This window comes from Rhipicephalus sanguineus, chromosome 3, assembly GCF_013339695.2.
Source record: "Rhipicephalus sanguineus isolate Rsan-2018 chromosome 3, BIME_Rsan_1.4, whole genome shotgun sequence".
Taxonomy (NCBI): Eukaryota; Metazoa; Arthropoda; class Arachnida; order Ixodida; family Ixodidae; genus Rhipicephalus; species Rhipicephalus sanguineus.
In genome coordinates this window covers 178,050,007-178,063,405 of record NC_051178.1, presented here as the reverse complement: position 1 = coordinate 178,063,405, position 13,399 = coordinate 178,050,007, and positions in this window count along the sequence as shown.

Sequence of the window (13,399 nt, the reverse complement as noted above, 5' to 3'; positions counted from 1 at the left end):
TGAAAAATAACTCATGCCGTAGCGTGTTGGAGGCTTTAATCTAGCAACAGAAAGAAACTTTTCAGACGCGCAATCTCACTGCACCACTTTTGAGTATGTAGACCGCACGAAGCGCTAACAGTTCGTTGAAGTTTGTATTTTGCGTGCAAGGGACGAGACTCGCCATTGTTTGTTTTTCTCTCGTGTACAAGAAAAACCCGTAAAGAAGACCCGGCCCGCCTTTTTTTCTTTTAGACTGGTTTACAGGCAAAATAATGAAACATTTTCGGCCTGCAGTTTCGCACTTTAACGGGGGTTGTGTGTTTGCGTTACTTTTCAAGTGACCGTATACGTTTATCGTCATATTTATCGGCTGCGACTGCAGTATATAACATGAACGCCGGTGATCAGCGACTTATTTTACAATGAAAATAATTGAATCTATTCCAGCCGAGAAGAAGATAAATTGACGCACTATCCTTGTCGACGCTTCATTGTTTCTTGCCCCATGATTGACGGCCTACGTCGATGAATCGCATCGCCGAGATCCTGAGAAGAGGGGGGAGGGGGGAGGACGCTTCTGGCTGTCAGCAGCAGCAGAGCAACGCTGCCAGCAACGCTTGGCAAGCAGAAGCTTTTGCTGCCGCAAGGCCCCGTTTGCTTGTTCGCACATGCGAACACTTGGTACACCTAGCAGAGGAACTGTCGTGAATGCATCCATGACCTCACAGCATGCACGCGAGCGCCGAGGGCAAAGGTGCGGCGTATTGCTTGCCTATCATCCTACGCGATCATGTGTTTATGATAAAATTTCCGGCATGCCGTTGGATTCTCATCCCTCATTAATTGAAAAGGGGTGGGGGGATACAGTGGTTTAGCCTGTTTGATTTATTTTCTTTCCGTTCTTTTTATTTTTTTACAGGGCGCTCACGCTGTTACTACAAAGCAATGAATGCCGCTATACCATACTTTCTCACAGACCCTTTCCAAGGAGAATATACAGTGGTTGCACATTTGGTCTCGATATAGGTTCAGCTCGTTGCGTGACGCACCTCGTGAAGTTAGGCGAAATTCTGAGCTTTTGGACTGGTGAGATTTCTTTGACAGATGTAATGCGCTATGACACGCGAGCAAGAGGGGAGCTTCGTCATTTGTCGTCTCGCGCGACATCCCGAGAACAAGAACGCGAACTGCGACTGACGTCACTGGAGTCATCGTTTCAACCTAACCCGACGTGCTCAGACTTCCTCCAGGCTTTCCGAAACCGCGTTCATCATCAAGCACACGTCCGCGCTCCTCTTTACTCAGAAATGGAATGCGCAGCTATTTAAATATGGAACCCAGAGACGCGCAACGTAATACAAAAAGTTACCTTGCGTACCAAAAACGACTTCCATGCAGCGCTTGCTGCTTCAGCGCAGAGGTAGCAGTTATCTTTTCTCTCTCTCTCTCTTATGTGCGTGGGATATGAACTTAAAACCAGGGTTCAAACAAATGTGAAAGCAAAAAAGCACAGTGTAATAGCGTGCGAAAAGAAAATAAAGTCCACTCGCCAGCGGTTGTTGGCGCAATTTTCATGAACATGCACGGTAGTAAGCGGCTTCGTTTTTGCTCTTCGCATCGTGATGCTCCATTACACTGCTTCGCGGTCCATTCTTCCCTTTCTTGCTTCCACGTTTCCTTCTCTTCGTTTTCTTTCTTTTTTTTAATGGCCACGTACGCAGTATTAAGCGGGCGGCCACGGGGTTTTCGTCGGCGTGTCCCGGGCCATCGTATACGGCGGCTGGCGCCAGATTAATTTCGGTCTCGGGAGGCGTTTAACGAGCCTCGAGGCATCGCTTGCTCATTGAACGCAGGCCGCTTGCCTGGCGGTCGCGATTCTTTTCTTCTTTCTTTCTTTCTTTCTTTCTTTCTTTCTTTCTTTCTTTCTTTCTTTCTTTCTTTCTTTCTTTCTTTCTTTCTTTCTTTCTTTCTTTCTTTCTTTCTTTCTTTCTTTCTTTCTTTCTTTCAGCTTGGAATGACACCCCTTCGACTACTTCGATTCCTCTCTCTCTCTCTCTTTCTTTTTTTTTTATGAATGCTGCGAACCCTTGCGCTTTGAGCTTAACCTGGAAAGACGACTTCCTGAACGACTGGAAGAAGCGTTCGCGGCAGCGACCGCGATCCTCCATTTAAGCAGTTTGAATTAGTTTCTGGATAGCAAGGAAAAAAAAAGTGCGGCGTGTAAAACAGAGACGACTTAAATATTCCGCAAAGTAAGCACTCCTTCCGATATATTCGCCCGGCGCAAAAGTCCCCCGCAACTAATGAAAAATGCACAACTCAAGTCGACGGGAGCGAAAGTGCGCCGAAAAGCGACGTTCGGCGTTAGATTAAAAATGAGTAGGTCGTCGCGTACGCGCTCGCTCTTCCGTCAAGCTGTCGCGGGAATTTGACGCGGGATCTTCGTTAATAAATGATAGCCGTGAAACAAACGCCTCCCTTCCTCGCTTCTCGTTTCGTAAAGTTTTGTAGTATAGGCGTTCGCACGCCTATACTAATTCGACAATAAGCTTACGCACAAGTGACACATTCGAGATGCAGCCCCCCCCCCCTTACCTCTTTCCTACCGTGGTTAAATTATGGTGTATCGTGGTAGGGGTTGACGGGGAGAACTTAGACGTGCACTACGCCGAGAATGATTGTACATACGGGAAGCGTGTACTGGATTGTTTCTGACGGCGCATCTTGTCTAACTAGCTGCTTATACGTATATACGTATATGCTTATACGTATATAGCTGCTTATACGTTGCCAGGCAACGGACTGGCAAGAACCAGGCCGGATCGAACCCGTCGAGGCACATCCTAAGAGTTTTGTAAAAAAAAAAAATTCGGCAGATCCCACGTACCGTGGGAGTCGATGTTATGCGAAGCATGCGGCGGGAAGGTGACTGTGGCGTAATTTTTTTTACTGAGTGACACGTTACAAAATGGCGCTAAATATTTGTATAAATCATATACGCACACATATATGTTGAAGAGCCGCATATGTGTTATATAACCAGTTGTTTATGGTTGGGTAACACTGCCAATGGCAACGTGGGGTATTACCAGCACCAGAAGCGGTAAGCTGATATGTAGTGCTTATACGTGTCCCGAGAATGCACGCACGTTTCACGAACCCGTGTGCATGTGTGGAAGTTCTTGACAGTTCTTGAACAAGGGCATCATCACCGTGATCAGTGAGCATCAGCTACTGGTCATGACTTTTTATAGGATCCGGTCGTGATGGTGGTGACGAGGGGTCCATGTGTAGTGAGGTATGTGGTATAGTAGAGCTGTTGGAATTCATGGATGTCTCGGTCATTTCGTCGACAAAATTGTCTGTCGATAGAGCCGGTGACATGTCGGAACCCGAAGCCACCCTTCGCGTTGGTGAGCTTTAGGCCATCGAGGCTGGTAGGTCTGGATAGTGCTACGTAGATCAACATCAGTGGATGGTGCTTGTCGTATTTGTACACTACCTGGGCATATGTGGCCTACGTAGTCTAGTCTACAAAGCGGCTGTCAGTCAATCTGGCATCATCCTCGGTCAGCATGAGGCCATCGTCCAGCCTCGTAAGAAATGAAGAGGACACTGCTTCGTTCTGGCAGACGAAGTGCACTTTACGGTGCGGTGATGTGGATATCATATGTAACTTTCGTTAATGTATTCCTCCGGGATCGAGCAATGCTTCAATATAGCTTGCTGAATCATAGGAATAAAAACGTAATGTTTATTAGACTGCTATAAAAGCGGACCCAGCACTAGAACCACAGATGTTAATCTGATATGACGCCCATAGGCGTGCGCACAGGGGGGGCAGGGGGGGCGGCCGCCCCCCCCTAATCACCTAAGAGGGGGGCGCAAAATCTGCCCCGTACATTGACCCTTCTAGTCACCTAAGAGGGGGGGGGGGCGCAAAATCTGCCCCATACATGGACTTAGAAAAGCGGGGGGGGGGGCCTGCGACGACTCTTTGCCCCCCCTAATGGGGAACCCTGCGCACGCCTATGATGACGCCTGTATCGTAGGAGAACGTATCGTAGGAGTATCATGTAGTGTTTATTGCTTTCTTGTAAAATTAGATAGCAAGCACCACAACCACAATTGACGTTTCACCGATATTACGCCTGCGTAGGCTGTTTTTCCAAACCAGTTTATAGACCTGACGTGGCTCAGTTGTAGAATACCTGATTGCCACGCAGAATGCTTGGGTTCGATTCCTGCTGGGATCCTAATTTTCATTATTTCCATTCGTCGAGTGAACGCTGCCGATGTTGGTTTTGCTTAACGCTCTAGCATTATAGTTACCAATGTCTCTTCTCGCCGCTCCGGGCTAGATATAAACTGGCAATCACCTGTGGCGCATACCCGTACACCGCGGCCCGTGGCAAACGGGTATGTGCCACACGTGTCTAGTGGAAAGGGTTTTCCGACGTACGCGACAAGATTTTCACGTTATTCATGTCATAACCCGACAATCATATTCGTCAAGTCATCTTACCCTCCCATGCCAATTTTGGTCGACACCAATTTAAGGAGGCGACCGTGAGAGCACCCAGACGTATCGGCTAGATAGATAGATAGATAGATAGATACGTAGATAGAAACGCTCAAAGTGCCAAAGGTTCGCTAAGAAATGCATCGCATTTAAAAAAGAAAGTATTCTATGGGATGTATGGAGTTCATCTAAACATCGCAAAAACGAAAAGGAGGCCTGTGAAAGGTGGACATTTCTCAAAGGATAACTGCAGACGACTGTGATGTATTGGGCTATTCTACTGCTTCTCTAGATTTAAAATTCAGTGACAGCTGATGTTCCACTCGTGTCGACCAGACATGGTCAAGTACCTTGGGCACAGCCCCTGCTGTAGCGGAGCACTATACAAGCGCATAGTTCTAATGCAGCTGTCACATCACATGGTGCTTTTGTGATCCTGATCGAACCCTATCGGCACCGAATTTCTCCGTCGCGACTGGTTCAATTATAAAAGCTCCAAAAATGAGTCAATCACGACTGAGAAATCATATTTCACCCGGGCTCGATGGTGATCAAAAATGCACCCTGCGACACCCGTATTCAAGATATTGTAAAGTATACCGTACCGCGTACGAGCAGATACTCTACGTAAGGTACTCTACCATGCGTTGTAGGGATTGTATAGAACACTCGCTGTCGTGTTTGACATTGCCAGTTCAGGCGATGTCAATCTGGACTGACTCTTATCTGTGTCCTCGTACAGGCCTTTCCTTGTTTCATGGCTATCACGCAATTAAAACACAACGTTTCCAACTTCACAACCTCGCTTTCACCATCCCAGTGCAGTGTATAGCGAACCGGAATCTCGCATCTTGTTAACCTCATTGCATTTCTACTTTCCTCCATTCCATAAGCAAATTGCACACTGAAGAATTCAAAGACGGTACCCGCGTACAAACATGGCATTCGGACACCCAAACGTGAAGCTGTATCTTCAGCAAGATGTTGTATAGAAATCTCCGAGGTCCTCCTGTAAACACCGAGCGCTTCTCAATAGCTCGTCCCTTAATTACGCGCACACTGTTTCGGTAATTGGTCATTATAATTCGTAACGTAGCCTTCTTAGACATCAAGAGACCACGAAGAGATGCAAAAGAAAAGACTCTCTCCGATTTCCCCGTGTAGTAATGTATTCACTGAGCAGTCCTGTATCAACTTCAAAGACGAAGTGGTTTGTTTGTCCAGCGAGGATCGATCTATACAGTGGATGCGACCTTAACGACGGGTGTCGCGAATTTTCCCGTTCTGCGTGTGTCTCTAACGGCGTCTCCCATGCGACGCTGACCTTAATGGCCGAATAAATTAATTTAAAGGAGTTAGGCTTGAAGAGTGTCGCGACAAGAAACGAGCTGATGAATTCCGCTCTTATAATTGCAGGCGCTCCTTTAAGGCGAAAGCGTTAGATGCCTCATCAAGCGTGAAAATTGGCCGGCGTCCCGTGTCGGCGTTCCCCGTCGGCGGCGTCAACGCGAGTGATGCAAAAAATCATCACGTGATGTCGTCACTATAGGACGTCATCGTGACGTCACATACAGCCAGAATTTGTGACGTCATTATGACGTCACAGTGACGTCACGCGACACAATGTCACATTATGACATCGTCACATGACATCATAGCTTGGTCCAAGTTGGGCCGGTCACGGAGGCAGTGCAAAACCAGGTGAGGTGCCTTCGATCCCGGAGGCAATGCAAAACCACGTTAGGTGTAGAAAGCTTTCGGAGGGTGGCGGGGCAGGATCAATACATCGACTGAGAAGAAAAAAAAGATGGAATTCGCCTTCCAGTCATCTTAGGTGAGTGCATATGGGAAACTGTTTAACATTTCATGTAAACGCGAACATCGAGTTAAGAAATAAAAAACACCAAACGCGGCAGCGCCACGAGCCGCGGGCACGCCACAAATTCCGAGAAACAATACCCTGTCTTCCCCGGGCCTTTCGTTAATCCCCAGCGTTCGCCGTGGCGTCAACATTCGCATCTGCTCATGTCATTCACAAAAAGAACCTTTTTTGTCTGCTCGCAGGTACGCGGGCTCGCCGCTCTTCCTCCTCGCACGGTAAGCAGGAGCACTCGGCCAGGAAGAGAGACGAGCCGACGAACGAAGCATAGCGAAGGAAAGAGCGAAACGAGCGAGGGCCCCTTTTGTCTCATCAAACGCTTGTAAATCCGCTATTACGGCACCGTTTCAAAAAATTCTCACGGCTACGTGTTTGTTGTAGACTTGTGCACAACTACAGCACCACAACTAAATTTCAACCTCTGAGTGGTTTAAGGGCTCCTTAAGTGTAGCCACTGAAAAGAATTGAGCACGACGAAATATTTAGCGCTAGTTTAAAGATTCGTTCGGAGCATCTGATTACGTCGGTTGCGTCTTTTATGATTACACATTCGAAAACAACATTCGGCTGCATGAAATCACGAATAAAAGCTGACTAACATAAATGCTTGATTATGTACCACGTGGGATTAAATTCGACTCACAAAACTCACTCGCACTTCCCTCTCTTTACTTCACCGCAAAATAAAGTATATATATAAAAGAAGCAAAGAATACGCACGATAGAGTCAAGTTATGACGTGAACTAAGCTAGTATGAAATGAAAAACTACACATGTGTACGTCGCAGCTGTAGTGGTACACACTTCCCGCCTTATTGTAATGTTTGACTTCACGCGTTAACTGTAACTAAATTTTCGGTCGGTCTTTGTGGCTTTCAAGTAATCCGTGACAAATAATTAATTGCAGGGGTTCTATATACGCGCCCAATCCACGATGTAATTAACACCAACAGACAATGAATCCAAGGAAGATATAGGGAACATTATTCGTAGGTTTTAACATTAGTGTAATAATTATGGCATAAATGAAAAGAAATTGAAGCGAATAAAAAAAATCAATTTGCCGCAGGTAGGTACCGAGCCTACAACCTTCGTATAACGGGGGTTCGATGCTCTACCAATTGAGCTACGGCAGCGGTCGCTGTCTCATCCACTTTATTGGACATTTATGTTCTGTGTAATCCTGGGGGTGTTAGCCATTTATGCCATGGTTACTACACTACAAATAATATCCCCTACACCTCACTTATCTTAATTGTCTGTTCGTGTTATTATTATTATTATTATTATTATTATTATTATTATTATTATTATAGTAGTAGTAGTAGTAGTAGTAGTAGTAGTAGTAGTAGTAGTAGTAGTAGTAGTAGTAGTAGTACTCGCACTTCACACTTATTAACTCTTCTAACATACGCTAGAGTATATGTGTTGAAGGACAGAAACGGAAAAATGCATGAAGCGTGGAATCGCGAAGAAAAAGGGACCGAAGGATTACTGGGCGACCGTGTGCAGTTATCGCAGCCTCAAATCAAGCCGAAATTTGCGGCTACGAAATCCCCCCCCCCCCCCCCCCCCCTCTCAAGCTTTGAGAGCGGAGGTTTGAAAGAGGCCTCCGGCATCGCGGTGCTGAAGTCAGCGTGTTTCCTAAAGCGGCCGCGGCTGGTGAATCACGGTTCTACTCCTGAGGCAGTGCAAGCGGCTTGCAAGGCGCCCTAAAGTGAATACGCTCAAGGCGTCTCGATGCATGAGCACACGAGAACACGAAGTTCGACGTTGTGGCGTTGTGTGCCGTGTAATGTTGGTTCATCAGCTGAACGAAATGTTGCGGGTTCGGTGGCTGCGTTTGTACTGAAAGAGACAGAGAAAAAAAAGATCGTGTCCTGAAATTTTAATGGCGTCTTAAGCAAGCTTATCTGCAGAGTTCGCTTATTTCCAGATGAATTACCCGGAACGGCAGTCTAGTGGTTATGGTGCTCGTCTGTTGACCCGAAGGTCGCGGGATCGAATCCCGGCCGCGGCTGCCACATTTCGGTGGAGGCGAAATGCTAGAGGTCCGTGTGCTTGGATTTAGGTGCACGTTAAAGAAGTCCAGCTGGTCGAAATTTCCGGAGCCCTCCACTACGACGTCCCTCATAATCATATCATGGTTTTGGCATGTAAAACCCCAACAATTATTAAACTATTATCCAGATGAATTGCCACGGCACCGCCATTTTGATGCAGGTGAAATGCAAAACCAACCGTGTACTTAGATTGAGGTGCACTTGAAGGAACTCTAGGTGGTAGAAATTATTTCAGATGTCCCCACTACGGAGTACCTCATAGTCATATCCTGGTACTGGCAAGCAAAACTCCAGAAATTATTATTATTATTATTATTATTATTATTATTATTATTATTATTATTATTATTATTATTATTACTGTTATCATCATCATCATCATCTGCGGATTTACGGTGTTTGTCATAGCGATACCTGTGTCTTCTTTTAGCATAAACCCTCCACCGTTTATTATTAAAGCTCGAAACATCGTTCCCGTGCTGTGGTCTATTCACTTCGCGCTGAGTCCACCACCACTGTGTGCCTCATAATCAGATCTTGCTTCTAGCGCGTGAAACCCCGAAATTCACTTAAGTTATTCCTATCTTTCCTTCGTCGCTGAAGAATCCACTTAGGCAATCCAATTATTTTATGTTTTGGGGACATTCTTATACGGAGGTGACGGTGCAAAACTTCTCTTATTTTTACGAAAAGTTGTATGAGGAAAAATAAGAGTCAGTCTTTCTAATGAACGCAACATATTTCGCCCAAGTATAATCTCTTCCAGATTAACTTCTCAGACGAAACAGTGTCGGAGGGCAGTGGACCCAAGAAAAAAAAAGAAAAAAAAAACAACATGGAAGAAAACGTGTTATCCGCCATGTGACATGAGAGTTCTGTTATTTGAACAACCTTTTCAAATCAACAGACAAAGGAGCCAAGGAAAGTATAGGGTACACTATTTGTAGTCTAACTGTAGTGTATTGCAATCATGACATAAATGTAAAAGAAATAATGCGGACGAAAAACAACTTGCTGCCCGTAGCGACGGAACCTATACAGCCTTTGGATAACACGCCCGATGCTCCACCAACTGAGCTACGGCAGCGGTCGCACTCCCGCTCACTTTATTGGGTATTTCTGTGCCTGTAATCTTGGCAGTGTTGGCCAGCGCCTCTCGTAGTCATGACGGCAAGTGTGGACAACTTTTTTTTTTTTGCCAGCTGGCGTCACGCACCACGTGATCCTTTTACGAGCTGGCAGCTGACCAATAAGCCCTCGCATACTTCCAGAGGAACTGTCTGCCGGTACGAGACCCTCGCTATGAATGAACAAAGGAAGGGGAATGAATCGAGGGCTATAGTTTCCTTCTTAGGCGCAACGTTATGAAACCAACAGAAAATGCAGCCAAGGAAGATATAGGATACATTATTTGTAGATTTTAACTGTAGTGTGGTAATTAATATATAAATGTGAAGAAATTAAAGTGGAAGAGGAAAAAAACTTGCCGCCTGTAAGGACGGAGCCTACAATCTTCGGTTAGCGCGCTGGACGCTGTCTAACACTCCTGATGATTACACACACCGAAATGCCCAATGAAGTGAGCGAGATAACGACCGCTGCCGTAGCTCAAATGGTAGAGCATTGGAAGCGTCATCCGAAGGCTGTAGGTTCGGTCCGTACCGGTGGCAAGTTTTTTTTTCGCTTTATTTCTTTTACATTTATGTCATAATTACTGTCCTACAGTTAAAGACTACAAATAATGTTCCCGTATGCCTTCCTCGGGTTCATTGTCTGTTCGTTACACTATAGGTTGTGCGCAACAAAGAAACGAGCCCTTGATCCACCACCATAAACCTTCTTCACGTTATTTGAAAAAGTAATGCGAAAGAAGAAAGAAACGTCAACGCAGTAATATAGAAGCCGGCACTAATTAATGTAGCTCAAAGCCAATTCTTCCGTAACGTTCGACGACAAAATGTGTGAACGGCAGGGGGAACTTGAATGGTTAGGATGGTGCAGCACGAAGAAGAGCCAGGGGACACAGAATAGAGATTAAAAATAGGAAAAACCAACTAGCCCGAGTCATTACCCTGCTTAACTAACTTTAACGTTCGTAAAATCACGTAGCATACCCTAATAGCTTAAGCGCGCGGCTAATGTAATGGTCTAAGATTCTAAAAGAGAAATGGTATAGCGCGTTTAAAAAGTTCAGGCGATTAGGTAAACTGTTAACTTCCGCACAACTACTATACCTAATTGCGCTGTCTACGTTCTCAATATTTTCGACTTTCATTTTTTTGTTCATTTTTGTTTCTGACTCCAGTTTCAAGCTTTGTGCAGACTTAGCTGCGTTAGCTAAATCTTCTCCTGCAGATCATTTCATGCAATGAACAGCAGGCACGACTAAACAACGTGCAAGAATGTCAGATGCGATAACTTAACCTAACAAGCACACGAATAAATAAAAAAAAAATGAAGTAGCTGTCAGTACCTCGTGTTCAGAAAAATGAAAATGAGTTGGAGAGGTGGGGGAGTGTGTTGGTGATCGCTGAGAAAGATAAGAGAAAGGCAGATAGAGGAAGAGGCAAGAAAGAAGAATGCGTCCGAAGAACTTGGCAGCGGATCATCGTTGAGCGAATAAAATAAAAGAACACGTGGAGTAGAAGCGGCAGAAGAGGGAGACAACCCGCGTTCTAGGAGCATAAGAAGACGGCACAATGAAGGAAGGGTATTTGTGGAAAACGAAAGGAATGCCCTCGAGGCGCGAACGACGCGCCCCAGTTCGCGGCCCGAACCACTCCCCGTTTGCGCGATTGTTGAAATAATTTTAAAAAGAAGTGAGGATGAGAAAGCGAAATAAAAAAGAGGCGCTCGCGCCTCTGAGCGCCTTGCGGTAGCGGTCAGCACGTCGCCGCGCGGGCTTTTGAAAGTGATTATCTCAAGATTAGACTCGAAGACTTCGAAGTGAAAGTGATAGAAACTAAAAGCCCATAACATGAGGGCCGAGAAGAGGCTTGAGACTCACGAAGTGAAAGTACAAAGCAAAACGCCGTGCAGGGCACCACTACTCACCCCGGGCCGATATTGGGGACGAGAACGTGAAGAGCAGGATCACTAGCAGCGGGCACCAGAGCGGCGACGGGATCCAGGGGTCCGGCGGCGGCCGTCGCGACGTCACCGACCACCGGGGTTCGCGCCCCATGAATGCGACGGGGCACCCCGGCCGGCCGGCACACTTTCTATCCTCTAGCAGCAGGGCCCGCACCGCCGGCTGCGCTGGCCGCGCATCGCCGTCTCCACCGCATCGACCCCTGCTGCCTCACGCACAACTCACACACTACGGTCCCTTCTCCTCCCCTGCCACACTCCCGATGAAGCTTTCTGCTGCTGCTGCCGCGCGGCCCACGGGGGCGGCCCACACTCCTCTGGCTGGCTCACTGCTGCGCCTCCGCTGATGCTGCTGCTGCTGCTGACACTCGCGCGCACTCGCAGGGGCGACAGCGGCCGCTCCTGCCGCCGCTTGCGCCGCCATCGGCGCTCGCTCCGCCATGGAAAGGACAGCGCCGGTTTCGGTTCCGGATGCACCGCTGTTGCCAGCGTGGAGCGGCACGCGTATGTCATTAGTGGCGTAGTCGGAGCAGGGGAAGCCAATGCGGATCGGATGCTGCGGGTATGCAGGGAGCGTTGGCCCTCGTTTCTCTTGTGCCTGTAGCTACACTTCCTTGGAAGTTTCTGTTGTTTGTTATGCGCCACATTTAATTACAAATATGCCTGACGGCTTACGCCCCGACAAAGATTTACTAGAGTGCCCCGTTCGATTATCTTTCGTAGGACATGTCATTGCCGGTGTGGTTGTGAACACTGAGGACAAACGCCATGGTCCCTCAGGTAATTTGTTAGAAATACGTTCTCATGTAATATTGCCAGGTGTGTGAGTGAAACCGATTGGCACTAGCTATATTAAATGTAGGGGTGTGTTAGAGAACACGCGGTGATCGAAAGCACTCTTTGAATCCGCTCCACTATGGTGCCCCTCATGGTCAAAAGAAGTCATGTCCTTCAATTTAGGTGCACATTAAAAAATCTCAGATCGTCAAAATCGAAGTACACTACACCACGGTGTACTTCATAATCATATCGTGGTTTCGGCACGTAGAGCACAATGAATTCACTTTCATCTCTCTTTGTCCTTCTCTTTCTATCGTTATTTTTCCTTCGTTCATTCTTTCGCGCTTGCCGTTTCACATTACTTCAGATAGGCCTCAGGAGCATATAAAGTAACAGAATTTATTCCGGGCATGTTATTGGAACCGAAGCGAACTAGTACAAAATGTCGTATAGTCAACCCTCCTCTCTTTCAGGTTTCTCGCTTGCAACGATAGGAAACTGAGCACGCTTTCAGAAAACTTATGCGCGGATGTTTTCTCAACGGTCGATGACACTGATACGGCGGACGGCAAGGTGATCTCAGGGCCGGAGGGAGGATGATTGTTAAGTGCACTTGCGTGATACAATATGTGTTAAGAAATGTTCTTTGCTCTTTAGTTATTGATTTTTCTTGTGAAAAGTATCTTTGCAATTTAGCTAAATGCGGCTGTTCGATGAGAGTTGACATTTCGATGAATTGCGCGAGCACGTTAAGACTTTTGTAGAGGACATTAAAGGGTAACTTGTGCCTGAAAACGCCAACACTACTCGAAAATGAGTGCTTGGTTAACACACGTTAAGCGATGCTTGTTTTCGAAGCCATCGCCGCTTAGTACGTAAACTTACGTGCGGTTAGGAAATGCTTAACGCATTTTCGCGGACATTAACATCTTGCGCCCGAACGTGACGTCCCTCAGAACCTGCGCTACGCAGAAGCCTGAATCCACGTCATTTTCGTGAGTTGCCCAGACGTGTGATTATTTGCAATCTCTGTTACCAGCAACAATGCAAAAAAATTATTGTAGATGGCTGTTTTCGTAGTAA